We start from the raw sequence: 26,688 nt of genomic DNA, 5'->3' as shown, positions 1-26,688 counted from the left end.
CTTAAGCATTTCTTATGTATAACAATTTCATTTTCTTTGGCTGCTGCTAATGATGAGTAGATCTCTCCAGAATTTCCAGACTTGCATATCTAAGAGCAAGGTGTCACAGCCTTTCCTCAAACTACTTGCAGCTTAATACTCAAATCAGCACATAGTTAGATCATAGGACTTTAGCTGCTGTTTTATCTGACTTGTCGGCTCCTTTAAGTAGCTGCTGAATTAATATAAAACACTGTTCCTTCACTGCATAGGATTTTCCTATGACTCAAGGGGTATACTCAGTTGTTCTTTTAACTTGCTGGCAAGAACACTTGCTTCCCTCAAGGTTTGCGTATCTGAAGAATTTCTTGAAAATTTCAAAAGTTGTACAGTTTTCCCCACATGCCATAATTAAGCAATCAGATGCAAATGTGATAAATAAACAAACCTCTGTAGTTACGTCATTATTGATTCCATTTTATAGACTGGGTTCACTGAAGCCCAGAGTAATTTAACTGAGGCTATCTTCTGAACTTGTGGCTGAATGGAGAGGTTTGAACTCAGAACCCATGGTTTCCAAGTCAGTGCACCAATGACCAATGTACACTCATGCAAAGAGTCAGATAAAAAAATAGGCTGACTTTTTGTGATTGCATGGGATGTCCAATCGGTGGGAGAAAAGACAAGGGAGACGCAAAGAGATGAACCTAGTACAAAGATAAGCACCATGGTGGCTTGCAATGGATCAACAAGGAGTATCTGTTGTCACAATTTTGTGAGGACACTTACACTTTTTGGGGGCAGTTATCGCAGTAATGCCTCTGCTTGTTTGATGGTTTTTTCGGTGAAAACTAACCGCAGAGAAAGTCAGCTTAAAAGTGACACTAGTTTACTATGCCATTAGCTCATATTCAGTGTGGACAATACTAAGCTAGAAAAACCAGTGGCCTGACTTAAAATAAGGCAGCTTCCTGTGGCACTTCCTAGGCACATGAGTAGTTAACAGAGAACACTCTGTGAATGCTGCCTGTCTGTAGACTGAGCAGTGAAAGTGTATTCTGCTAATGGATCTTTCATTAGAGTTTGAATTATTGGAGCACTGGGGGGGAAAATCTGGAAAGTCTTAATTGTATCTTTCTTCGGAGGCATCTTAAATAATCCTCCTGCAATGCAACGAGATAGAACTCGGAGTCACTGAAAAAAATCGAATGCCTGGGTATTGCAGCTGCTGTTCTGTAGCCATCATTAGATAAACCCCTCCTCATTTCTTTAGACCTTGGTACCCAAACTAGGTCCACTGTAAAGGTAGAAGAAACCGGTTTAGAGCATATGATGCCACTTTCTTTAGAAACAAAGTTATTTAAAGCACTCTACGTCCTCTGGTTTGTGAGTGAGCCAGAGAGGGCTGTATCCCATCTTCTGTGTTACTGTTACTGTTATTTATTACCCACCTTTCACCCTAAGGTTACAAATTTAAAACACAAGATTTAAAAGAATTTAAAATAGCTAACAGCAGCATAGGTACTTAGTGCTTCATATGTGGAATCGCCAATAAAACTGCGTGTGTTTGTGTGTTTGTTCAGAAGTAGCAGCTTCACCTTCTGTTTACCTGAATACTTATTGCTGTCTTTCACCTCCTGTGTTCACTGCTGGAAATTTCTGCAGGTTATCCATAAGGCAAAGGTGCGGCTCACCATTTGGCAATGGCTGGGATAACAGTGACTCTTGCTCCTTGGGAAACATGGAGGCCGTTTTCCTTGGTAAGGTTCCTGGGGCAGATGGAAAGGCTCCAAAGCTCCTTCATGGAATTGGCTGTAGTTGCATCTCTGATGGGAAAGCTTGGAGATAGTCTCTAATATAAAGCTTTGCATTTTGCAGGAAGCTGTGAAATACCAAGGGACAAGACGGGAGTACAAATTGTAAAACATCTTAGTGCTGGAACTAGGCAGCTGTTGGCTAATATTATACACACCATTTTTCAAGGTGAAAATACCTTGGTGTTCTCTCCTGAAAGGAAAATCATGCTGTTTGTGCTTTCTCTCTCTCTCTCTCTCTTGCAGGATAGTCTTATAGCGAGATTGTTGCCATGACGTTTGGTCGAAAAAGGGAAGCAATTTTTTAATGTTTTACTGGGTGTTGGAATAAATACTTGTTTACATTGTAATTTCTTTATGGAGTTTTCAGTGTGTGAATGTTTGTGTGCATACACAATATAAATCCTGGTTTTCATAACTTTATGAAATAACTGTACTACTGGGAATAGGAGTTTCCCCTTTCCTTTCCTTTCAATTTCAAATGGAGTTATTATTTCTGAGCTTTTCATACATTTTTTTTCCCAGATTGTTGTTGGTGGTGGTGGAAATAGGGCTTTTTCTGTGGGATTTTTTTTTTTTGGGGGGGGATGGAAATGCTTCCTTGCAAGACTTACACTATGCCACCTGAACTTCCCTACAGTGTTCCCCCTCCTCCCCTACTTGCAAGCATCCATCCCCACAATTTACCTTCCAATAGCAGTTGCAGAAGCTATACATACACATGTGTATGAGGCTGCTGCACTGCCCTTCAGTAGACCCCAAAGTTTTACCCACAGAAAGTACCCAGTGCAAAGAATCATAGGGTGTTTGTTTGTTTGTTTGTTTGTTGGAATTCTGGTTTACCAGGGCTTCCAGGTCATCAGTAAGGATTGAGAATTTGTGCACCACTTCATAAGTATTGGAGGAAGGGGAAGGCAGTGGGCCACCTTGGAATGGGCCAAAGTTATTTAGGAGCTGAGCTGAAATTCAATGAGGTTTTGGCTCGGATACTAAGGAACTTGAATCTCAAACTCTGGATGTTTCCATTTTAGAATCTGAGATTGAAGAGACTTCCAGGTCATCTAGTCCAGCCCTCTTGTTGTTGTTGTTGCTGCTGCTGCAGAAAACCCTCCCCTGCAGTTCTACAGCTCAGCGACATTATGCCACTTCTAATGGTGCCATGAGCTGTAGCCATAGGCGCCGACTCCATGGGGCCTGAGGGGGCCCGAGCCCCCTCAAAATTTCGTTTGGGGGGGCTCTGCCCCCCCCAATAATTTAAGAAAATTATTAGTTATATTATGCTTTGTAAAATCACAAAATTATGTTGGTATTTTTTATTTTCCTTGTTTGACGATAGTCACCTTTTAAAATACATTCAGTAATGAGTTAAAACAAAGCCACTCCCGATCTAGAGAGGGGGTGGGGTTGCGGGCTCTCGACCCATCAACAATCTCGCAGGGCTGGCGTCAGCCCCGCGAGAAGCGGGGATTCCCCCTAGCTCATTAATATTCACCGCCCACGGCGGCAGCCAATCGGCTGCCGCAAAGGGCGGGCCCTCACAGGTTCACTTAAGGTCGGGGCAGCCCGGGGCTCGCCCCTTTCGTTCCCCCAGCAGCAGCGGTTTGGAGTCTTGGGCCCCCCCAATATTTTTTATAAGTCGGTATGGGCCCCCGCCCCCCCCAATATTTTTTATAAGTCGGCGCCCCTGGCTGTAGCTATAGTTTGTGACAACATTCTTACTTCCCACTCCAATCACTCTAATCTCATTGTTTTCAATATTCATCAAATATTCTGATCCTTTCTTTTCTCAGAATCTGTTTTGGTAACTGGTCGGAAATATAGTTCCAACCTACATGAATAATGGTTGCTTGCTTGCTCATTTATGGATTTGCAAGCTGTGGCTGAAATCCCTTACCTTGACCATGATTTTATTGAATGGCCTTGGGCAAGTCACTACTGGTAGCCAAACCTACCTTACATACTTACTATGGAGCTAAAATGCCCCCCCCCCCTTTTTAGGAAAAGCAGGAGGGGGATAAAAACAAAACCACACTCTTGCTTTCCCTCTTTATATTGCATTTTATGGTGATTTGTCACTGGTTTTAGACTCCAGAGTTAGGGAGGCATTCTTAAAAGTCTCTAGGTTGCTGGGTGCCTGTTGGTTAAAAAAAACCCTGATTCTGGTAGAAAGCCTGATTAAAGCAGATTTTATTTTAGTTTCACAGTAACTTGGTGAAGGGAAACTCATCATATGGAATTATACATAGTTTTATTTTGGAAGCCACTAATGGAAATAATTATATTCAAGAACATGTTTGTGGATCAGCAACAAGATACAGTATAACAATTTTACATTTGTGGAGGGAGAAAATAATGGAAACTGCCAGAACTACATGTTTTGTCCATTCTAGAAGACACTTTGTAACCTGGGATAGACCCAGGATTTATGTGTGTGTGTAGGGGAGCAAGGATAGAGCCTCAGTTTGTTAAATCTTTTTTATTATTAGGGGGGCAGCTACCTTCCCTGCCCCCCTTGGCTATACCAATGGAAAGACCCCTTGGGGAAGGAAGAGGGGGAAACTGGATTAGATTGCTTTCCCCCCAAAGCAGCTGGTTCTGATTTGTTCACGTTATGCAATTCTATTAGCCTTATTGTTAAACCAAATAATTTCATTTTAAAAGAGAAAATAGCCCTAAATGAATAAAAGTGGTTGCAGACACACGAGTAACAGTGGGAGGCGCATCCACTAATGTACACCGAAAAGCAAATTAATTTGAAAGAAGACAAATTAGGCTAAGCCAGTTTTATATAATTAGGTGAACAATTATTGAAAATAATGGAAAATGTAATCAGCACTCAGCTTGCACTGTGATTAGGTGTTGAGGTAAGGAGGGGATGCCTATTAAACAGTTCAGCACCGCAGAATCTTAATGTGTGCCACAATGTTTCTGGTGCTTATTTGAAGCATGCAACAAAATCCATCGCATTACTAGGAGACAAGTTGGGCTTACTCCTGGGACAGTGAGTTTAAGATTTATAGTCTTAAAACATGGAGGGGTGGGGGTAGGGAAATTAAACTCCTAGGTACTAGCCTCAGGGTTGTTTTTTTAAAAAAGTGCTGGCCCTCAATAGATATATTTCAGATTCCAGGAGTGGGGCTTATTTCACCCATGCTGAAACTCTAAACTAAGCCACACATGGGTCAAGAGATCGATCAAACAGTTAGCTTATATATATTTTTTAAAAAAAATAATTTTAATTAATTTTCATAAACAAAAACACAAAAAAAGACATACACAAACAACACATGACTTCCCCATACCTCCCCTTCACTGCACCCTTGTTTCCAATTTTTTAGCAATCCTTCATTCCATTTTTATATTTAACTTCCCTCAGGTTTTCTTAACTTAAACATTTACAGCTGTAATTCTCTGTTTCTTACCCCTTGACATTTTATCAGTCTGAAATTTTACAGCAGTTCTTAAGATATATTTTGAATTTTTTCCAGTCCTCTTCCACTGTCTCTCTCCTCTGATCATGGATTCTGCCGGTCATCTCTGCCAGTCCCATAAATTCAGTCACCTTCGTCTGCCATTCTTCCAGAGTAGGTAATTCTTGCATCTTCCAATACTTTGCCAAAAGGATTCTTGCTGCTGTAGTTGCATACATAAAAAATGTCCTATCTTTCTTTGGTACCAATTGGCCGACCATGCCCAAGAGAAAAGCCTCCGGTTTCTTTGCAAATGTCCACTTAAGGATTTTCTTAATTTCATTATAGATCATTTCCCAGTAGGCCTTAATCTTTGGGCAGGTCCACCAAAGGTGGTAGAAAGTTCCTTCACATTCGTTACATTTCCAGCATTTATTATTGGGCAAATGGTATATCTTTGCAAGCTTGACTGGGGTCATGTACCACCTATAGATCATTTTCATTATGTTTTCTTTCAAGGCACTACATGCCGTAAATTTAAGGCCTGTGGTCCATAACTGTTCCCAGTCAGCAAACATAATATCATGACCTAAGTCTTGTGCCCATTTGATCATAGCTGATTTAACCGTTTCATCCTGTGTATTCCATTTCAGCAACAAGTTATACATTTTAGACAGATTCTTAGTATTGGTCTCTAACAATTCTGTTTCCAATTTTGACCTCTCCTTCTGAAATCCTAGTTTCCTGTCCTGCTTAAAAGTCTCATTTATCTGATAATAATGTAACCAGTCTCGAACCTTGGATTTTAGTTTCTCAAAGCTCTGTAATTTAACCTTTTCACCATCATATTCTATAATTTCACAATATTTTGGCCAATTAGAGTCCATGTTAAGTTTTTTCACCGCTCTAGCTTCCATTGGTGACAACCATCTGGGTGTTTTACTTTCCAACAAATCCTTATATCGATTCCAAACATTATACAAAGCTTTCCTGACAATATGATTTTTAAAGCCTTTATAAACCTTTGCCTTGTCATACCATAAATATGCATGCCAGCCAAAATTATTATCATACCCTTCCAGGTCTAGAATGTCTGTATCCTCAAGAAGTAGCCATTGCTTCAACCAGCAGAAAGCTGCTGCTTCATAGTAAAGTCTTAAGTCCGGCAGAGCAACCCCCCCCCCTATCTTTTGCATCAGTCAAAATCTTAAATTTTATTCTGGGCTTTTTGCCCTGCCAGACAAATTTGGATATATCTTTCTGCCACTTCTTGAAACAGTCCATCCTATCCAGAATTTGTAATGTCTGAAATAAAAACAACAATCTCGGCAATACATTCATCTTGATAACAGCAATTCGGCCTAACAAGGAGAGTCTCAACCTAGACCATATGTCAAGATCTTTCTTAACTTCCGACCAACATTTCTCATAATTATCTTTAAATAAATTCACATTCTTAGATGTTAAATTCACCCCCAGATATTTCACTTTTTTTGTTATTTCCAAACCAGTTTCCCTTTGGAAACTATCTTTTTCCCCCGTCGTTAAGTTTTTTCCCAGCACCTTTGTCTTCTGTTTATTTAATTTAAAACCTGCCACTTGACCAAATATTTCAATTATTTCTAAAACTCTTTTTGTACTGGCTTCTGGCCTTAAAACAGTTAGCTTATATCTCTTCTTTGCTAGTTAAAACCTTGCGGTACAAACTGGCCTGGACCCTGCACTTTTTATCGGAGGTGCTTTTGTATGTTTTCTCCGCTCCCAGCAAGGTTCAGAGGGTGGCAACAAAAGAATGGGCCTCTTTGGTGGTGGCTCCTCGATTGCTGAATACTGTCCCCGGAAAGGATCACCTGGCACCATTATTACATGTCTTTAGATGCCAGGTAAAAAATTCCTCTTTACCCAGGCCTATGGCTATTACAGGCTATGGACTGTAAAAGTGTGGACAGTTATTATGATTATTTTACTATTGGACTGTCTGCCAGTATGCTTTTGGCTAAGTTTTTATCATTGGACTTTTGCAGTAGTTGGGAGTGGACAATAGCAGAATTTGCCATGACAATGGCATGGCACCAGGAGAGTGTTGATACTTGGCCCCCAAAGAGCTTTAACCTGCTCTCAGGTGTGTGGTGTTAACTCTTGCTCTCAACACCCCCTCCCCCTCGGTCAAGGGCCCCAGTAACCTAGCAGAGACTGCATGGTGCCTATATGTGGGCTGCACTTTGATATGCTCCCTCGAAGCAGCATAAATATAATGTTTCAGCTGGTAGGAACAAAGCTGTGACTCTTGTATAACTATCAGTCATGCTATAGCAGTGATGGGGAACCTCTGGCCTTATACTACAACCACCACCATTCCTGAATGTTGGCCTTGTTGGTGGGTGCTTTTGGGGAGTACAGTGGTACCTCAGGTTACAAACACCTTGGGTTACAAACACTTCAGGTTACAGACTCTGCCAACCCAGAAGTAGTACCTCAGGTTAAGAACTTTGCCCCAGGATGAGAACAGAAATTGCGTGGCGGCAGCGGAGGGAAGCCCCATTAGTTAAAGTGGTACCTCAGGTTAAGAATGGTTTCAGGTTAAGAAAGGACCTCCGGAATGAATCAAGTTTGTAACCAGAGGTACCACTTATCTGGAGGGCCTCAGGATTTCCATCACTCTGCTGTAGCAACAGCTACAGAAAGAGCTGGAATTTATACGCGCTTCTGCAAATCAACAGGATGAATAATTCATGCTTGGGTTGTTTTGGATGGGTTTCAGAATTTGACAAATGCGTAGGGGATAAGGCAATTGATGGCCACTAGCCATGATGGCTGTTCTGCCTCTCCACTGTTGGAGGTAGAACGCCTCTGAATGCCAGCTGCTGGGAACCACAAGTGAGGAGGTTGCAGCTGGGCTTGGCTCCTGCCCACAGGCTCCCCGTGGGCATCTGGCTTGACCACTATGAGAACAGTGTTGGTCTAGATGGGCTACTGGGCTGATCCAGCAGGGCTCTTTTTTCATTTTATGCAAGTCCACCCTGAGCAAGGAGCAAGAAAGTATATTTTCTCATGCTAGTTGCTGCAGCAGTGTCCAGTCATTTGCATTACAGAGTTTACTCCTATTAGCTTTCATGTTTTATGATGGCTGGCCCAGTTAAATTCTGAATGGAAATAGGTTTGATGTACTTAAATTTGTGTGTGTAAGAGAAGGCCTTCTGTTTTTATTCAGAGCTGCCTTTCTGCCTCGATGTAATTTGGTCCTTGGAGTGCAGGATGGAGATGAACCTGATGTACTGCATTATTACTGGAGGTGAAGAATCCTAACTCCTGCCATTGAAGCCCCTGCTCCACCATTGGCAGGTTCTTACTGGCCATGTACATACAATCCTGAGTTGTTACTAGGAATGAGGGACAGATTTGATTCAGGAGAGGGACAGTGACTGGAAAGAAGTCAGGAAAGAGAGAGATGGAGGAGAAGGGCGGAAAGGAGAGAAAGTGAAGGATGGAGAGGGAAGAATGAGGATTGAAAAGGTAAAAAGGAAGGGTGAGATGGAGGCAACAAGGAAGTGAATGGAGCTAAGGGGCTAAGGAAGAGACATGGGAAGTAAACCTGACAAGGCATGGATGGATGAAAATAAAGAGAAGAACAACAGAGGGAAATTGAGGAGGAGTGTGTTGTGCTCTTGCAACCCCAGAAATCCTTCTCATGTGGCCTGGCCTACTGCTGCTGCAGGGTCTGTTGCAGGTAAACCATATTGATCAGTATTGCCATTACCACCATCAATATAGCCTCAGTGAATATAAATAAAGCTTTAATATTCACTGTGGGATAAACTCCCTCCCTACTTTTTAGGTCCCTTCCCCTACTTTTAGGCTGGTGATGGGCCTGATATAGGTTGCAGTCCTAACCCCAGTTACCTTGGAGTAAGCCTGTTGAATTCAGTGGAATTTACTTTTGAGTAGACGGGATTAGGATTATATCCTTAATTATTTATACAGGATATAAGTCACATATGTTCTTTTGCAGATATGCAACTGAAGCTGGATATGCGACTTGCACAGTATTGCAGTTAGATCTATAACAGGCTTCCTCAACCTCAGCCTTCCAGATGTTCTTTGCCTACAACTCCCATGATCCCTAGCTAGAAGGACCAGTGGTCAGGGATGATGGGAATTGTAGTCTCTAAACATCTGGAGGGCCGAGGTTGAGGAAGCCTGATCTATAAGCAAGCAACAACATTAAACTCATGTTTTCAAGTCAAAGCCCAGGATTGTTCCTATGTCTCTAAGTAAAAAAACAAAATAAAACCACTAATGTTGTGCGAAAAGGAGACTGAAGCTGCAAGGGCTATAAGCCTGGAAATGTTTGCATGTTCAGCCTTTTTCTTGGACAGCAAATTGCATTGACATTTGGGGAGAAGGTTTATTGAGCAGGCATTATAATGATCAGTCCTTGGCTTGCTTCATGCAGTAGCATGAAACAGCCCAGTTAGATTTCATATGGATTCGATAAATGTTAAATGTTAGAGTAAATGCTTACTGAAGTGTCCAGAATCAAAAGCTGTTTTTACTGCCGTGGTGGTTCTTGTCATAAAAACCTTAAGGGGGTTCTGACGCTTGGGGTTTCATGATACTGCAAGAATGGGGTTTTCTGGTAGTTGCTTGTGTCTTGATAGTGCCATTATTTTCTGTTCCTTGCTTTTGGCTTTGCACAAATTGGAATCTATGATACAACATCTGTAACAAAAAGATATGCTGTAGAGCTTGCTGAAACTAGTTTAAATTGTCCTCAATTCTTTGGTTATGGGAGCAGGGTGAGCATGTGAGGCTAGGTGGATTTTGAAACAAATGCTCAGTGAGCATTTCAAGTATAACCAAGACTAATCACATAATTAAATATTTAACTTTCCCCTCAAAGACAGAATCTCTTTGAGCTCTGAAAGTTCATGTACATGTGTGAAAGAATAGTAATTCCTGCACTTTGTGTTTTGTTCAGTTGTTATAAAATGGTTGCTTTTGGGAACCTTTGGGTCCACAGATGTTATACTACAGCTCCCATCCTCTCTGCTAATTGGCTCTGCTGGCTGGGGGGGGGGGTTGATGATGGTTTTAGTCTAGCATCATCTGGACGGCCACAAATCCCCCCCCCATACCTGTTTTAGAAGCTCTCCTGAAGAAGAGGGACTGGGAGAGATCATAAAAGCTTAAAGGTGCAAAGTTCTGCATGGAAGGGTGAAAAGTCTTTCCAGGAATGTTTGGCTTGCACACAACATGGACAGAGGTTCATTCTAGGTACCTTGCAGCTAAGGGGAGATAACAATTTAACATGTACCCACCCATTCTAATTGGCTAAACAGTCCAGAGGGGAACTGAAAATTATAGGGCCCCTGTCGTGACTCTGTTAAGAGTAAGTCACCTGGATTGCATTATTCCATTATAATAAGAAACTGAGGTTTCAACAGACAGACTTGAAACTTGGCAGTGTAGTAGAGGTGAACATGCTCCATGCTGTATTTGGGATGTAAAAAAGAAAAGAAAAAAAGACTTGCTTTGGAAGAGTTAAAGGTCTGGTGAGCAACTTCAGGAAGCTGACAGATGTTGTGTGCTTTTATTCAATGGCTTTGGGGTGTTTCAGAGAGAAATGATTTGTTTTTGTTGGCTTATGGGGAGTAATCCAGTATGTGCCATTACATGAGTTCTGTAACATGCTTGTAGGTTTTTTTTTTTAAATAAAAACTACAGTCGGGGTTAGTATTGATTTTAAAGCTGCAGTCTCAGCAGTATTTTTCTCCTGAAACAGGTTTGTTTTGTTGTTTTTTAATGGGATTTATGCAATATATCATTCTAAGCATTTACAATATAGTAGAGGAAAACCACTCATATCCCATGAGGATAATCTTTCACATTCTGCATATGCATGCAGTCCATACTCTGGGGCCAACACTATACCTATAAATGCTACTGTTAACCATAAAGTATTAGGTTCTTAACACTGATGCATTTTCATTATTGCTGCTAGCCAGTGGCATGTGATCATTGGACTAGGGAGACTAGGTTAGTCCCCTAAATGTTCCCCTGGCACCTCCATCTCAAAGCCTGGGAAGCTTCTGCCTGGCTTAGTGAGAGAGATGTGATTCTCACACATGTGACACCAATATGTCACAACGTCTGTCCCCCCCATTGCTCTCACAAGCTAGCGCCTCAGGCCCTATCTGTTCTCCTATGAAAAATTTCACTGAACATTGCTGCTGCTAGGGTATATCAGTGATATCAAAGGATGAGAAGTGTATCAATGAAATCACCTAAAACCATAGTCCTTTAATCCTGCAGAAGTCACAGCTTCTGTCTGAGCAGCAGCTGTATTTTCTGTGGAGAAATGTACAGAAGTCATCTGAATCTGTGGAAAGTTCTTCATTCCTAAAACCTTTGTTTCACTAATGTGAAGCATTTGTCAGGCACCATCCCACTCATGTGAAATTCTTTGACATTTTATTATCTCAAGGGATTAAAAATGAACAGCAAATGACCTGTAATTGATGTAAGTGTAGTGCCATGAAGATTGAGATGTGATAATGAGCCAGGATATGCTCCTAGATTCTGCTCCTGGAAGCCAAATCTAGAAGACTGTTGTCTGCCCAGAAGAGAGAACTTTAAGAGTGGTGGCTGGATATTTGCAATGTGACATTAATCAGGCTTATTAAGGGAGATGGAATAGTCAGAAAACGTTTATTTCCCATCTTTTCCATGAACTTTGTGTTTGCTGTCTAGACCTGCATTATATATAGAAGGGAAAGCAAAGTAGGGAGATGACTTTCTGATACTGAACGAGTCACATAAATTATATGACCTCATACTTGAATGAGGTAGTTCCTCTTACTTGGTGGGTAACACACCTGGTGGCAAAACAGATCAATGGCCAACAACATGTGCTAAGTCCTAGAGTCTCTTGACTGTTTATGGCAACATTTGTGCTACATTTAGAACCATATTCATTTGCTCAGGTTTTAAGAAATGTTTGAAATCGGCATTGAAAGAAAATTATGTGTGTCTTCTTCAGCTTTTGCAAAAGCAATAGCTTGGCAATTCTTTTTGTTAAAGATCTTTGGACCAAGTGGAACCTGGAAGAATATGGTTTTAAGCATGATTGGACAGAAGCTGCACTAGAGCACAGTTCCCATGTGTCCTAGGTGATGCTGCACCATAACATCTCTACTGTACCTATCTTAGAACTATATGCTCAGCCTTGAAATTAATGAATACATGCAAGGATGCCTGAACATTCCAGTACAGCTTGAGCATCCTTTGTTTACTTTGACTCTCAGAGGCTTTGTTTTCTGTGTGGATGCCCCTAATGGCCGGGCACTGCTTGCTCAATCCCCCCTCCCATTTCTTTGCTTGACATTTTATAAGGTCTCAATAGATAGAGAATCACAGATTGCTCAGGTTTTGCAGCTGATTGGAGGCAAATAACCAATTAAATCCTAGGTAAGAATAGCTTCGCAGCACAGCTGCTTGATGCTGTTCTGGTGCCCTCTGGCTACATGCTGTGCACACAGTTAGACAAAGGGAACATTGAGAAGAGCAATAAACTAATTTCAAGTTGGTGCCAGTATTTAACTGCTTGTGCACTATAGTGGGAGAGAAGAAAGCCAGCTGACAGGAAGCACATTGCTGCAGCAAATACCAGCTTTGGTCCTTTATTCATCAGCCTTCAGTGACTGTACTAAATTCCTTACACCATCCTGCTGAAGTTCATGCATAAGCAGCACTTTGTTAGATGATACCCCTAAGCAAGGTAGGTAATTTGCATCGCGTTCGTACAGGCTTAGGACGTTCAACTCTATCTTGCTTTCCTCTGGGACACACTAAGCAAATTCAGTTTATTTTTACTAGTGCTGTAGGAAATATACTTGCATATTCTAAAAAGAGGGGGTTTTGTGTGTTTTTAGTTTCACTGAGAATTTCATCTTAATAGGATCAAAAATCTAATTTGACATCTTGATGCTTTCCGTTTACTCTCTCCAGTCAGTTAAGTTTTCATGACATGACTGTGTTTTTCCATTAAGATAATTTTCAATCACTTAAATGTTAAGATACATTATTTTGAGAATTTTCACATGAATTCCAGTTTTGAAACAGTATTTTGGGATATATCAAAAACACAGGTGCTAAATGGGTGAACTAATGTTCATCTTGCCCTTGGATCTAGTCCTGGGGTAGCATTTGCATTGAAATTTGGTTAGTTGTTGGCATTCCCATGTGGTCACCAATGTTGATGCATGAAGTGCTGGTGACATAGTGTATTTTGGCATATTCTGGTGCTAGGTTGGGGTACCTTGGGACTCTCCCCAGGCCATAACCCTCACTGGAGTGTTTATGCCTGACTGTAACACATCATTGAACTGTGATAATAGCTTTTGCTTGCCTGGATGGAGAAATATGCATAATACAGAGACTTGGTTCCTTTAGTGGGATTTCCTACTGTGTGCACATGTCATCTGTGCTGAAGGAACTGCACAGGCTGTTGGCTAGCTACTGGACCAAGTTTAATGTGTTAGTTCTGGTCTATGAAGCCATAAGCAGATTGGGACCAAGATATCAGAGGGCCTGCCTTCTCCTGTATTGACTGCTTAGGTATGGTCTGTAGATGAGGCCCTCTTGTCTGTACCACAACCTACAGCTCATTGGATGAGGGTCCAGAAGAGGGCCTTCTCCATTGTGGAGTGTTTTCCTTGTTGATACCAGGTGGGCACTGACCATGGTTTTCTGTCATAAATTGAAGGCATACCTGTTACCTTAGAGTTGCCATGACTGTTGGTACTAGTCCCTAGTATCATTAATTACCGTAATGTTTTTGCTGATGACTATAGATATTTAAAATTATTATTATTGAGCATTGCTATATGAGATGTGCACTGCTTTGGTGTTTCCTTTATAGATGAAAAGTGGTATGGAGATATTTTAAATATAGTGATATGTGATGAAACCTATTGATTCCTGTGCAGTTGTTGCTCCACTCCCTTTTGTTTCCTGAGCAAAACTAAAACTGGCATGTGGGCCCTGGCTGTCAAATCAGAAATGTGTGTCTGCACCTGAGAAAGGCTTGTCGCCCTTGGTCCAGTGGGACACAGCTGTTGAATAATAACCAGGGCAGACTGAGACATCCAGATTTAGGACAATGCTAGTCCTGAAGGAAGTAAACATTTATAGCACCTCTGACTTAAGTTTGAGATGAAAACTGCTATGCCAGAGCAAAATCATTGGTTACCAAGGTAATCTTCTAGTCTATTGTCAGGTCTCACAGTATGGGGCAAGCTTGCTTCACTGTGTGTTTGTGTTTGTGTGTTTTGGGAGGTGGAGTAGAAACCACAATCTTTCATTACACCAGCAGCAACAAAGCATGGTGGTAGATATAGTTAATGCATGTGAAGCACTTTGAACAATTGAAAGTGCTATACAAATCATTATCTTGTTGTAATCCTTACAACCCTGTAAGGTGAGAAAATATTATCTCCCATATTATAGCTGGGGAGGGCTGAGAAGAGGGAAAGTGGTTTGCCCAAGTTCCCCTAGTGAATTCATGGTTGAGGTGAGTTTCAAACCAGGGCCTTCCTGACATGTCTCTTAGTGTCCTCACCTGGGAAACTGACATATTTTAAACAAATTGGTATTTTGAACAAATATGAAATAATTTCAGTTCAAATTCAAACTCAGCAAGGAATTACTGGGTGAGATAGCTAAAAAATATCTCCATCAATACGCCATGTTGGAATGTTTATCTGGTTTTAGACTTAGTTGCTTGTTATGTGTGTTATGATTTTATTACTTGAAAAAATGTTTTGAAAGCTTCTGCTGAAAAGCAGTCAATAAATTAAATCAATCATTTTTTAAGGTGTGCCCATTTTCCTTCAGATCACTTTTGTTAGTTGTTAAACTATAAGTGCAAAGTTGCTGAACTATTTCCCTGGTACCGTGAAACTGAGAAGGACATGGGAGTTCAGTGTAATGTGTAGTTACCTCCAGCAGATACCTGTTCTCAGTACAAGATGTGTGGCTTTCTTAAAGAAGATATACTGCATGCTATTGACATTAATAGCAAAACAAAACTTGCTTTCCAATCCCGTATGTAGCTCAAAATACCCCAGGGTTGTTGTCAAATTGGATTTACTAGCATGTAATATATAAGCAGTCTTAAAAGGACAATGCCATCTTCTTAAGAATGCAGTTGTTTCATAGATTCATAAGGTATCAGGTGCCTTCAGGAAAACACAGTATCCATTTGTACTTCTGTCCTGATTGTTGATGGTTCATTCACTTTCATTGAGATAATATGTGCTAGAGGAAGAAAAAAATGGAAATGGGAAAGTGGAGAAGTTACCCTTGCTGTTGTGATGGACAAATCATCAAAACTGTTTCGTTGGGGAAAGTGCTATATTAGAACTGAAGGTCTGGAAGGAGTACGTGTTTTGAAAAAACCTGTATCTTGGATAAAGTCGTCATAGCACACAGGATAGCTAAGATGTGAGGGAGAAAAGTAGGCTGGCAGTTGAATTAAGGGGGAATTAAGGGGTTGGTGTCCTGTCCAGAGAATGCAGTGTAATGAAATTACTGGTTGAGCAGAGGAGCATTGCCTGGATAGCCTGTATGTGTTGTCAGCTCCCACAGGTTCAGCACAGGTTGTGGAGAAGATTAATGCATTTTTAAATCAGGAATGGCATTTGGGTTGTGACTGAAGTGTGCTGAATGGTAGATGAATGGAGTACCTGGAAGTGTAGGTTGCTCAGTTTGGCTGGCAGGCACAGACATCTTCATGCTCTCAGATGCAACTATTGCTGTTGTATAAGATGAACATCAGAACCTGGGACAGTGCATGGCTGCTAAAGCTACCTAGCAGGGTCCAGGTCAAAGCATAGTAATGAAATGTTGGTACAGCATTAATCAGAATCCAACAACATTGTTCTGAAGTATTGCCTACCATGGAAGAGAGCACCTTTTGGTGGCAATGCTCTTGAATCTGAGGGATCCACTCTGTTGAGATTGGTAAGTCTTCTGTAGCTTCTGGGTCTATTCTGGCAGTGAAGGAGCTAAAGTTGACTCTGTGGCGGAATCCTCTGTATCTGAGGATTTGGGGAATGGGATGGAGGAAGCATGTTCCCTTCATCATTTTTATATGCAGAACTCTCTTAAGGGGTTTGTTTTGGTGGCTGTTTTCCTAGATGTTCCAGGAAATGAAGGTCTCTCCCTTTAATGTTTTAGTTCACCAGTTTCTGAGGATTATTAATTCCTAGTATTTGGGCAGGTATAGTATCGGCAGTGTAGGCACCAACAGCATGGAACACCCCATGCTGCTGCATTTAAATTGTAGGATAGGTGAGAATTGGGTGGGCATGAAGGATGAAGAAATATTGTCTATGATGCATCACAATTAAGGGACACAAGGATAAGATACAATACTGTACTGGTTTAAGACAGTTATTGCACATTTCAATTTTCTTTGAGGTTTTTCCTTCACCAGAATAATTTTGCATAGCCCATGTTGAAATTACAGGTCTAACCATGAAACTCTGGGAATTGTAGTTCTGTGGTGGGACAACTCTCGGCACTCTTAACAAACCTTACTTCCCAGGATTCTTTGGGAGAAAGCAATGGCTATTTAAAGTGGTATGGTACTGCTTTAAATGTGTAGTGCAGAAGGGCTTCAGTTTCCCTGGGAACAAAGTATGTGTAACAGCAAGAGAGATCAATTGTTCTGAAAAAGCAAGAGGGGAAAATGACCAATAACCATCTTTTAGTACTGGCTTTCTCAGTACGCAAATGTTCATAGAGGTTTCATAAGATTTTTGTTACTTTTGATGTCCTGAATATACTGTTCATGTACCCAATAAGCCCTGAGGCATAAAGCATTCTTGTTGTGTTTGTGACCAAAAAATATGAACTGTTGTGTGTAGAAAGGCTATGACCCCTACAGCACAGATCTGCTGCATTTTCTCATGGTATCATTTCTCCTCTTCCTTCATCTCTGTTATGGCTTATGTTAAAAATTAACTTTCAGTGTCAACAGTCCTGTTTACATGTAATGAAATAAAACATCAGCAATTACTAGGGCCATAATTAAAACAAGAGACAAGGAAACAGACAGGAATCTGGAGTCTGTCTCTTTCCTTGAGCAAGCCCATTTGCTTAACTTTGGGTTTTTACCTACACAGCATGCAAACATATGCAAGTATAATGATGTCATATTATTAAGGCCGGGGGTAGTCAGCCAGTAGATGAGTATATGGATATTGATGAAGTTGGTAAAGATGAGTGCAAAATAAATGTTACCAAGCTTACTATTTATATCACTATTTTAACTCTTAAGCCGTTTAGAAAGAGGATCAAGGAAGGAATACTAATGGACACTTCAAGCAATTCCTAGTATCCCCACATGGCACTTGCACAGTTATATATTGTAATGTAAATGTAATAGCAGTTGTGCCAAAAAGAGGTTAACCCTGTTCCCCCCCTGAGATTTACATGGTAAGGTTGATGGTTCATATTGGGCAGTCTCTGAAGGGAAATTGGCTCGGGGTGGGGTATAGAGGATATGTGAATGCATTTTTTTATGGTATGAGTTCTAGATTCATGATATTATTTTATTTTTATTATTTTATTTTTATATTTTTATTATTATTAATGTATGGGGGTTCAGGGATGAGTAGTACCTCTGGTGGGGACACATTGTGCTCCTTCTGGGGTCCCCACCCTGCAGTCAGATCTCAGTTGTGGCTCCTAGAAGCTGTCAGCATGCAACAGCGGCCACACCCCAGGAACGGCTTCAACTGGCTGGCTAAACCAGGTGTGGGTAGCTGATGGCTTTCAAACCCTCAGTGATTTAGGGACTTCCCCCTGCATGTGAAAACAGACTCTGGTGGATTGAGCAGACGAGACCAATAGTGAGTCCAAAGGCCAAGAAGGCAGTTTCTGCATGTGCTGTGGAGGGAATTGAGAGGCAGATGAGGCTCATCAAACTGGAAGGTAGCCTATTTGGGAGAAAGAAAACTCTGATCCTAAACCTCTGCTGCCTTGCAGTTATACTCATTTGTGAAAGAGGCTTTTAAAAACTTTTTAAAAACAGGTTAACAAGCTTGTCATCAGATTGCTGATGTGAGAATGATCCCTGGTCATTAGATTTAAGCAGTGCTGAAAGGCATGTGCAAAACAATGATTAGAATTACATATCAAGTCACGGTATTTGTATTTATGGATTTAAAATCAGGTTGTTCATAGTTAAACAACCTGTTAAACAACCAGTTAAACAACAACAGTTAAACAACCACTTCCCCCTCCCCACTTCCACTAGACACAGACTTCATCCTCTGCCTGTCTGCTGGTTGCCTAGTAACCCTCTGACTGCCTCCTAACTCTCCTCCTGCTTGACAGCTATCTGTGTCTGTGACTTCTTTGTGAAGGGGAGCTTGACCCCCCCCCTTCCCATCTCTATCAGCCAGCTTTCATATGCAGAGCCAGCCTCTCTCTCACTTGGCTCAATTTCTGAGTCTGACTGTTCACCTGTGCTCAGTTGAACGAAAAAAGAGCAGAAAATAACAAATAAAATAAGTGTATTTTTAAACTTGAATACACTAATTTAATTTTGTCCCAGAAGTTTATTGCATGACAATATTGAGTGGGTGTTATGAACCTCCCACTTCCTACGTTTCCCACTTCCTAGGTTTGAATGTGTCCTGAATATCCAGTTAGACTAGTCTCCTCATATGATGTTAGTAAACCAATCAGCCTAATTAATTTAAAATTGAAGGAAGAATTGATCCCCCCCCAATGCTAATGACTGGAGGGAGAGTTCCTGAAAGTTCCTGCACAACTTTATAGCTGAAACTAGATAAATAAAGATAACCACAATGGCCTTGTGTTACAAGCAGGTGGTAAACTGGAATGCAGAGTTTGAACTAGGAAGCAGTAGAGATGGCTGTTTGGTTGACCTTCTATTTATTTGTCATAATATCTAAAGAATTAAAGTTAAACCATAGAAACTGTCAAAATAAGCAACATTATTCCATAGACCATTGTATTAAACTTTTCCATCTTCAGGGCATAACATTAGTTGTGTGACATTAGCACACTTGCGCTTCTGTTTGGTTCTACACATTTGCTTTTATTTTATTTGAATCCTATTCAGCATTGCCAAAGTGGTTCCAGGGCAGATCACAACAATAAAAGTATACAGCAACATCAGTTTGAAACTTTTAAAGCCAGCATGGCAATGCATAATTCACTTCAACACTTACTGTATCTTTTCCATGTGTAACACTCCCCCATGTATAAGACAAGCGCTATTTTTTGGGACTGCAACAAAAAAAATTCCGAGGGAAATTGACCAAAGTTGTACAACTTTTGGGGGCGGGAGGTTGCCCAGAGTTGTTGAGCTTTTTTGGGGGGAGGGGTCACCGCCGCCAATCGCTCTACAGACTGTAAAGGCAAATCTCCTGCCCCCCTGCTATCCATGTATAGGATGACCTGCAATTTTGGCCAATTCTTTCTTAAGAAATATATCATCTTATACACGGAAAAATACTGTATTTCCCAAGACAATGCAAGTGGCTCTGGGTGGCTACATGCATCCCTCTCCATATGGATATAAGCTGGGTGTAATCATATTCCTTTGCATCCCCTTTTCACCATTATGTGCAGAAGTTGTATAGACACTTCTGAGTGGTATTTTAAGCAATGAGTGACTTCAAACAATTAATGCTTAAATAAGAAGTCTTATATCTCTGTTGTGAAGCCAAGTTACAATGGCAAGGTATTATCCTAAAGACCTATAAAATGGCTGGACAAAAAAAATCTGTGGGTCAAGGGATAACTGCTGTAAAATGCACCAGTAAATTAATAATGCATTGTGTTTTAATATGTATGGATTTAAACCTGAGGCATCCTACAAGCATTGGAAGTTGTACAAATTCTGCACTTGGGTTTTCATTCACATGCATAAATAGCTTTTCTTCCTTTTTGGCAAGAGGCCAGAAATGTACACACACAGAGATTACAGCTACACAAACACACAGCCCTCTGCTGAATTTATCATCCAACTCAGGGATGGGTAATATGTGGCTCTCTAAACAGAGGCTGCAGCTCAGGACTGAGTTGAGTTTGGTGATTTCTTACTGTTGTGTTTTTTCCATGCCCTTGTTTTTCCTGCTAAAGAGCACTAAGAGGCTTCTGTATAGGAGTAACATTATGACTCTTAATGATCCCCCCCCCATGTAGATTTCAGTGCTACTAATTTCAGCAGTTGCAAAAAGCTGCCTCCATCTCTTCTGCAGAATATGAAATTCAAAGTTAGTTTCTCTCTAGTTTAGCAACTAAGAACAACATAAATTGCCTTTTAGAGTATTTTGTCTGAAAATCGTGGGCTTTTTAAAGAAAGTGATTGTCAGGGGTTCAGAAGGAGAGACACAGGAGGGGGAGCAAATGGAGAGTGAGGAGGAGGAGTACGAGAGGGGAGCAGGCAGTGACAGTGGAAAGAGTTATTCCACAAGCCTCTCCAGCGAATCGGAGGACTCACAGAAGGGAGCGCCGATGGCCAGGGCGAGGGGGGTTCCAGGGGGGAAGCCCCAGGAGGAAGGGGCCAGCGGGGAGTCCCTGAGCAGCAGTTGGAAATCAGGACCAGCTTCCCCACCAGAGCGCAGTGGGGAGGGGGAGTCCCAGGAATCGGGACCAGTGCTCTCACCACCAGCGGGAGGAGAGGAGTCAGGTTTGGTCACGCCCACATCAGGAAGCGGGGAAACGGTCAGGAGGAAGGTTACCGGCTGGGCGCGCGCGCCAAGTTCAAATGTACAGGCGAGCGGCACAGCAGGGAGCCTGGGTAGGGAGCCAGGTCCTAAAGCCCGCCGGAAGGAAGGGGAAGACCAAGGGGGGGTCAGCGTCAGAGGAGTCCAGGAAGGAGGAGACCCCAGAGGGCAGAAGGACCCAGCGAAGGAAAGAACAGCGTAGGAGGTGGAGCCGGGCTAGGATCTTAAACTGGTGTGGGAGGAGCAGTGAGTCAGAGGGGACTTAGCCGGTCTAGCGTCGAGACGTGGGTCTGCGCGCCCAGAGCTTTGAAATGGAAACTAAACTTCAATAAAGACTTTGTATATTATATCCACCGGGCGTTGGTCCTCTGTGAGCTGGGATCTAGAGGCAGACCTGACAGTGATTAAAAACAAACAAACCACAACAATTCCAGCTCTCAAAGAGTAGTATTAAAGCAGCAAGTATACATAGTTAATTATACTTAAGTCCAGGGTAACTTATTAGATTGTTTATATAATTTGTTCAGTGATGTACTTCTGCAATTGCTGACATCCGTTTCAGCAAACATGTAGACTTAGCTTGAGTGTTCTGTAAATGTCCTTGTGTATTATCTCAGTGATTTGAGTTCTTCTGATCTTTATTTAGTAATCTAACTGACTCAAATATTTTTGTTCCAGAATTATCAAAACACCTAGCCAACAGAAACACATGTTCAATGTCATTGCTATGGCATATGTCCAGTTTTATTATTATTATTATTATTAAGCTGTGATGATATCATTGCTTTACATTGGATAAAATCATTAACACCGCATCAACATTTTTCTGCTCAGAAGTAATAGAATTAACCTTAAAAATTTCCTTTGAACTGGAAGTTGTGTAAAAGTGCTTTGAGAAGCTGAGGTTTGTCTTAAAGTTTTGTACAGCAACAATATTCTAACTACACAGTGGTAGTGCTTCTGTTACGACCTTCCTTGGATCAGGCCATGACCACTTCTGGATCCAGATCCACTAGTTGAAGACCAGTGATATAGATAATATAGCTATTGAAAGATGGCAATGTTTTGTGTATTTCTGTATATATAGGCACTGGGTGACATATCCAAAACCAGTTTGAAGTTCACATCGTGATAATTGTTTCATAAAATTTGAGCTAGCAATATATTGAGAATCACAATGTGTGTAAGGGTAAGGCAATATCTGGTTTTCAACATTGCGATAACTCACCAGCTAAACATTGCAATGTTATCACCAGTTAAAGCTAGCAAAATCACCAGCTAAACACTGCAATCTGCCACAATGTCTGAAATATAGATTTAACTATACAGACGTGAGCAGGACAATGTCCTGGCAACTGCTACTACTTACGGGTCTAAAACAGATAAATAACAATATTATCAATCAACACACACTCAGTTTCATCAGCAGGCAAGCCAGAATGCATCCCAACAGGACTTTTGGTTTTGGGCTTGGCTACCAAATGGTGGTATTCAGGACAATCCAAAGTACGGTGATAAGCCATAGTGAATACAAATAATGTGGGACTGCCAGACTGCAAGCAGGCCTGCTAGGAGGCAGAAGCAGCAGTGGCAGAAAAAGTTTGCAATGAACCGTGGTATGTGTCGGCAGTAGCAGTGACAACCTGCAAGGCCTGGTGGTGGCGGCGGCACAATCAGCGGTGGCTTGCGAGTCCTCGTAGCAGCGACAGGAAGGGACAGAAAAAGCAGTGGTGGCCTGCAAGGTAGGTGATGGGAGCTGAGCTGAACTACAAGTATATACAATATACAAATCCAGCATAGATATACTTCTGGTAATCTTATTTCAACTACTGCATTGAGCTTTTTAAAAAGGTACAGTTCACCTTTCAACACTCCTGTCTGATATAACAGTTCCTTGACTACTATGCTCTGACTAGGGACAAGTGTTTGAGATAGTCTTCTGTAGAGTTCTTAAAATAACTTGGCAAATATCTAATAATAGGCTCCTTAAGTGTTACATATTAAAGCCAGTGTCTCTCAGTAGTTTTCTGTGTACAGGAAGAAGCACTTGTAATTTGTTTAAGGGTACTTTGTTTTGTTACCCCATCCCTGTTCACTTAAGTTTTAGCTGTCTTTTAAAATCATCTAACTAGTCATCTCTTTAGCAAGCTGCAAAGCATTTCATAATCCCCAGGACATTATATCTCTATTATTATTATTATTATTATTATTATTATTATTAGAAATCAGGCAGAGGAGCCTAAAATAAGAAAACCCAAGGGAGACGCCAAGGGTTTGACTCAGAAGAACATGTTTAGGTAAAGTCAGAAGGAAAAAGCAGGTTTTTACAAAAACATACCAAGCAACTAAGGGTCCTCCCAGAAGAAAAATGACAAACACCGGGCACACTGATTATCATTCTTCATGGAAGTTGAAACATGAAGCAAAAAATAGTATCATGTACAGGATGCTCTGCAATATTGTTGGTACTGAATCAAATGGAAGAACATTTCTGAGACATATTCCGGGCAGTAGCTAGTGAGTCAGAGGCATTGTGCCAGAAGCATCTGGTTCCAGTGACAGTGATAGAGGGATGATATGACACGCAGCAAGATCAGTCTCTCCCCTCTGTCCTTCGCTGTTGGATAGAGGACTGTTCCTATGCAGCAGGGTCCTTGTATTGTGTATCTAGCTGTGTAGGAAATAGACCTTTTACAACTCGTCATTCAGCTGCATTTATCCAACCAAGGTTCCCAAATCAAATCCAGTGTGGCGTAATGGTTAGAATGTTGGACTAGGACCTGGGAGAACAGGGTTCAAATGCCCACTCAGTCATGAAGCTGAGAAACATTGCCTCCCCCCCCCCTTTGAAAATGTCAATCCCCCCCCCTCCTTACCATGTATACAACTGGTCAACAGTTAATCCAAGCAAAGTATATATATTTTTTGTCAATTAAGTTTAGCCATAACTGAATTGTTAGTTTTTGGGTTAAAGGGACTCTTTCTCACACCTTATTTACACAGGGGAGAAACCATTCAAATATATGGAGTGTGGAAAATGCTTCAGTCATAGGGGAATGCCAAGAATACACCAACAAACTCTTGCAGGGAAGAAGCTATGTTGAGATTCCTACATTGCAGGGTGTTGAACTAAATGACAGATGGTGGTCCCTCCCAACTCTCCAATTCTATGATTCTAACGCAAAACCTTGCAAGTTCCATTGATACATTTTACAAACAAATGTGTCCATCTGTCTCTTTCCTCAACAACATGATTTAAAGCCTTTGCCAAGCTGTTTTGTCTCCCCCAGCTCCACAACCTAGTAAGCTTACTGAATTATAAGAAAATTGCTTCCATGTGAGTTGTAAGGAGTCCGGTTGTTTCTACAGCATAAATTCCTTATAGCAAAGGTAACTGATGACATATTTACTGGCACTAGTGTATAATACATGCCACTTGATAGCGGCATATTTTCTACACTTGTGAATGTAGGATGTCATAGTTCCTTTTTAGATCCCTTGCCATTGAGCAATTTGATTGTACATTCTCTAGAACAGGTGTGAGGAAGCTTTGGTCCTCCAGCTGTTGCTGAAATACAGTTCCTATCAGCCCCAGCAAGCATGGCCAAGAATGATGGGAGCTGTAGTTCAGCAACATGTAGAGGACCAAAGCTTCCCCACACCTGTTCTTGAAGGCCTGTTTTAATTCAAAAGAAAAATGGCTGCACATTAGTTGGACTGTTTCATGTACTTTACCACTAGTTCTGGTCCATGGGGTCACGAAGAGTCGGACACAACTAAATGACTAAACAACAGCAACAACATAATGCAATTACAACCAAATTGTGGTTTCCCAAACTCTCCAGCTGTTTTTGGACTACACCTACCATCATCCCTAGCTAGCAGAACCAGTGGTCAGGGATGATGGGAACTGTAGTCCAAAAACACCTGGAGACCCAAGTTTGGGAAACTTTGAGCCAAATTAATGAAATACTAACACAGAACCCAGCATTCTTTGCCCTTGTTCTTTCACAACTCCAGTCTACCTTTGAACAACCTTTCAAACTACAGTACTAGGAAATACTTGTTTAGATAATCTTTTATAGCACTAAGGATGGTTTTTGAGATAGTGTTTTCTTTTTTAGTTCCTTGAAAATGGGCATATGGTGATCACATAACAGCTTTCACTATCAGTGATACACCTTTGCCAACCAGTAAGGTTGTTTTAATAAGGAAGGTTGCATGAATTCTTAAGTGTTCTCTTGAGTGGGCAGATCAGCAGGGAGTTCAGTCACGAGAAGTAAAAAAATAAAAAAGTGAACATTGCCAAACAGCTGCAGTGGTGGTGTTTATTTATTTATTTTTTTAATGGGCCATTGCCGTACCTTCTGTATAGGCCATATGCTCCTCAACAATTTATTTTATGGTGACAGAAGATTTATAGTGCCCTTGAATTACTGTAACTTCTAGAAGTGAAGAATGGACCTTTGTTATTTTAAAGGCAACTAAGTTGTAAAATGAATTAGAAAGGTGTGTTGTTTATCTGACCCGCTTGATAACATAGTCAAGCTGCTGAATATGTGAAGCATGAGGGCAATGCAGTGGGCCCTGTCACTCACACGAGGGTTTGGTTCTGGGGGTCTGTGTGCAAAGTCAGGAGGCCTCAGAACCACATGCAAGGCAGAAGGCTGCTTATCAGGCTCTGGGAAAGTTGTGGGAGGGTCCTGGAATGCCCTCTCACGCCTCCTTGCCTCCTTCCCAATGCCCTGGTAAGCAAGGAAAAAATGGGTGGGGGAAAAATAAATAAATGGGAAGGTGGGATTTGGGTTCTCTCTCTCTCTCTCTCTCTCTCTCTCTCTCTCTCTCTCTCTCTCTCTCTCTCTTTCTTTCTCCACCAAAAAACAAAACATTGTGGGAGGGGGGAATTGATAAACATAAACGGTTTGTTAACTTACCAAACTTTTGAATAACCCAGACCTTTTGCTAGCTAAGGTGCTGCTCACATATAGAATGTCATGATGACATCTGAGATGGGAGCAGGGTTAATGGTGAATCTGGAAAAGTGAGGTAATAGGTTCCTGCTTCTCTGATAACCATATTTGTAAGTGGGTTTGTTACATTGACAGTGATGGTTTGTTGATGATACTGAAAATGCTCAGTTTGGCCTATGTTCCTAACAAGCTGTCCCAAAGAAGCCTGAGAATGGGATTTGGGGGGTGGAGGAAGAGGTGTGAATACTTAATTTGCCTCTTTATTATGGCTGGCTGACTGGGGTTTTGGAGTTGGAGTTAGGCCCATTGTAACTGGATTATGTTAATCCAACACATATTTAAAAACAACAAGTTAAATATTTTAGGAATCAAATGTGACTTGGATCATTCCCAAGTTAAATTTAGCTTCACAAATTAATTACTTAGCAGATTTTCCTGTTAAATAAAATGTTCCTGCACGTTTATCCACTGAGAGGCAAGCAAACAGTGTTCTCTGTTTGAGGATTTAGGATCTGGCATGGACATGACGTTTGCTGCAAGGACCTGACATGCCATCTCCTTCCATGGCAGTCACCAGCATAAAGAAACCTGCTATGAGAGAACCCTAAATCTCATAACAGGTCATATTCCTGGGGCATGCCTGGAACTCACTGTATGGAGCCAATATTGTCTGTGTGAACTACCTCACTTTCACTGAGGAGGGAGCATTAAAATTTTCTCATTAACCTAAAATTCCATCTTGATG

The 26,688-nt window shown here is 41.3% G+C and overlaps 1 protein-coding gene across 6 annotated transcripts in view; it reads left to right on the top strand.

The window, feature by feature from the left end:
- HTR4 (5-hydroxytryptamine receptor 4) overlaps positions 1-26,688 on the top strand; it is a 159,854-nt gene that overhangs the window by 2,925 nt on the left and 130,241 nt on the right. The window contains exon 1 of one of the 6 annotated variants that reach the window (XM_081852148.1): positions 12,863-12,980. The exons of the other annotated variants lie outside the window; for them this stretch is intronic. The gene's annotated coding sequence lies outside the window, so the exon portion shown is untranslated. Of the gene's footprint in view, positions 1-12,862; positions 12,981-26,688 lie in introns of those variants that run through there. 6 annotated transcript variants of the gene reach the window in all.

Source organism: Podarcis erhardii (assembly GCF_964252035.2).
Source record: "Podarcis erhardii genome assembly, chromosome: 2".
Classification (NCBI taxonomy): Eukaryota; Metazoa; Chordata; class Lepidosauria; order Squamata; family Lacertidae; genus Podarcis; species Podarcis erhardii.
The sequence above is the reverse complement of the archived record's forward strand: the minus strand, read 5'-3'. Positions and strand labels throughout refer to the sequence as shown.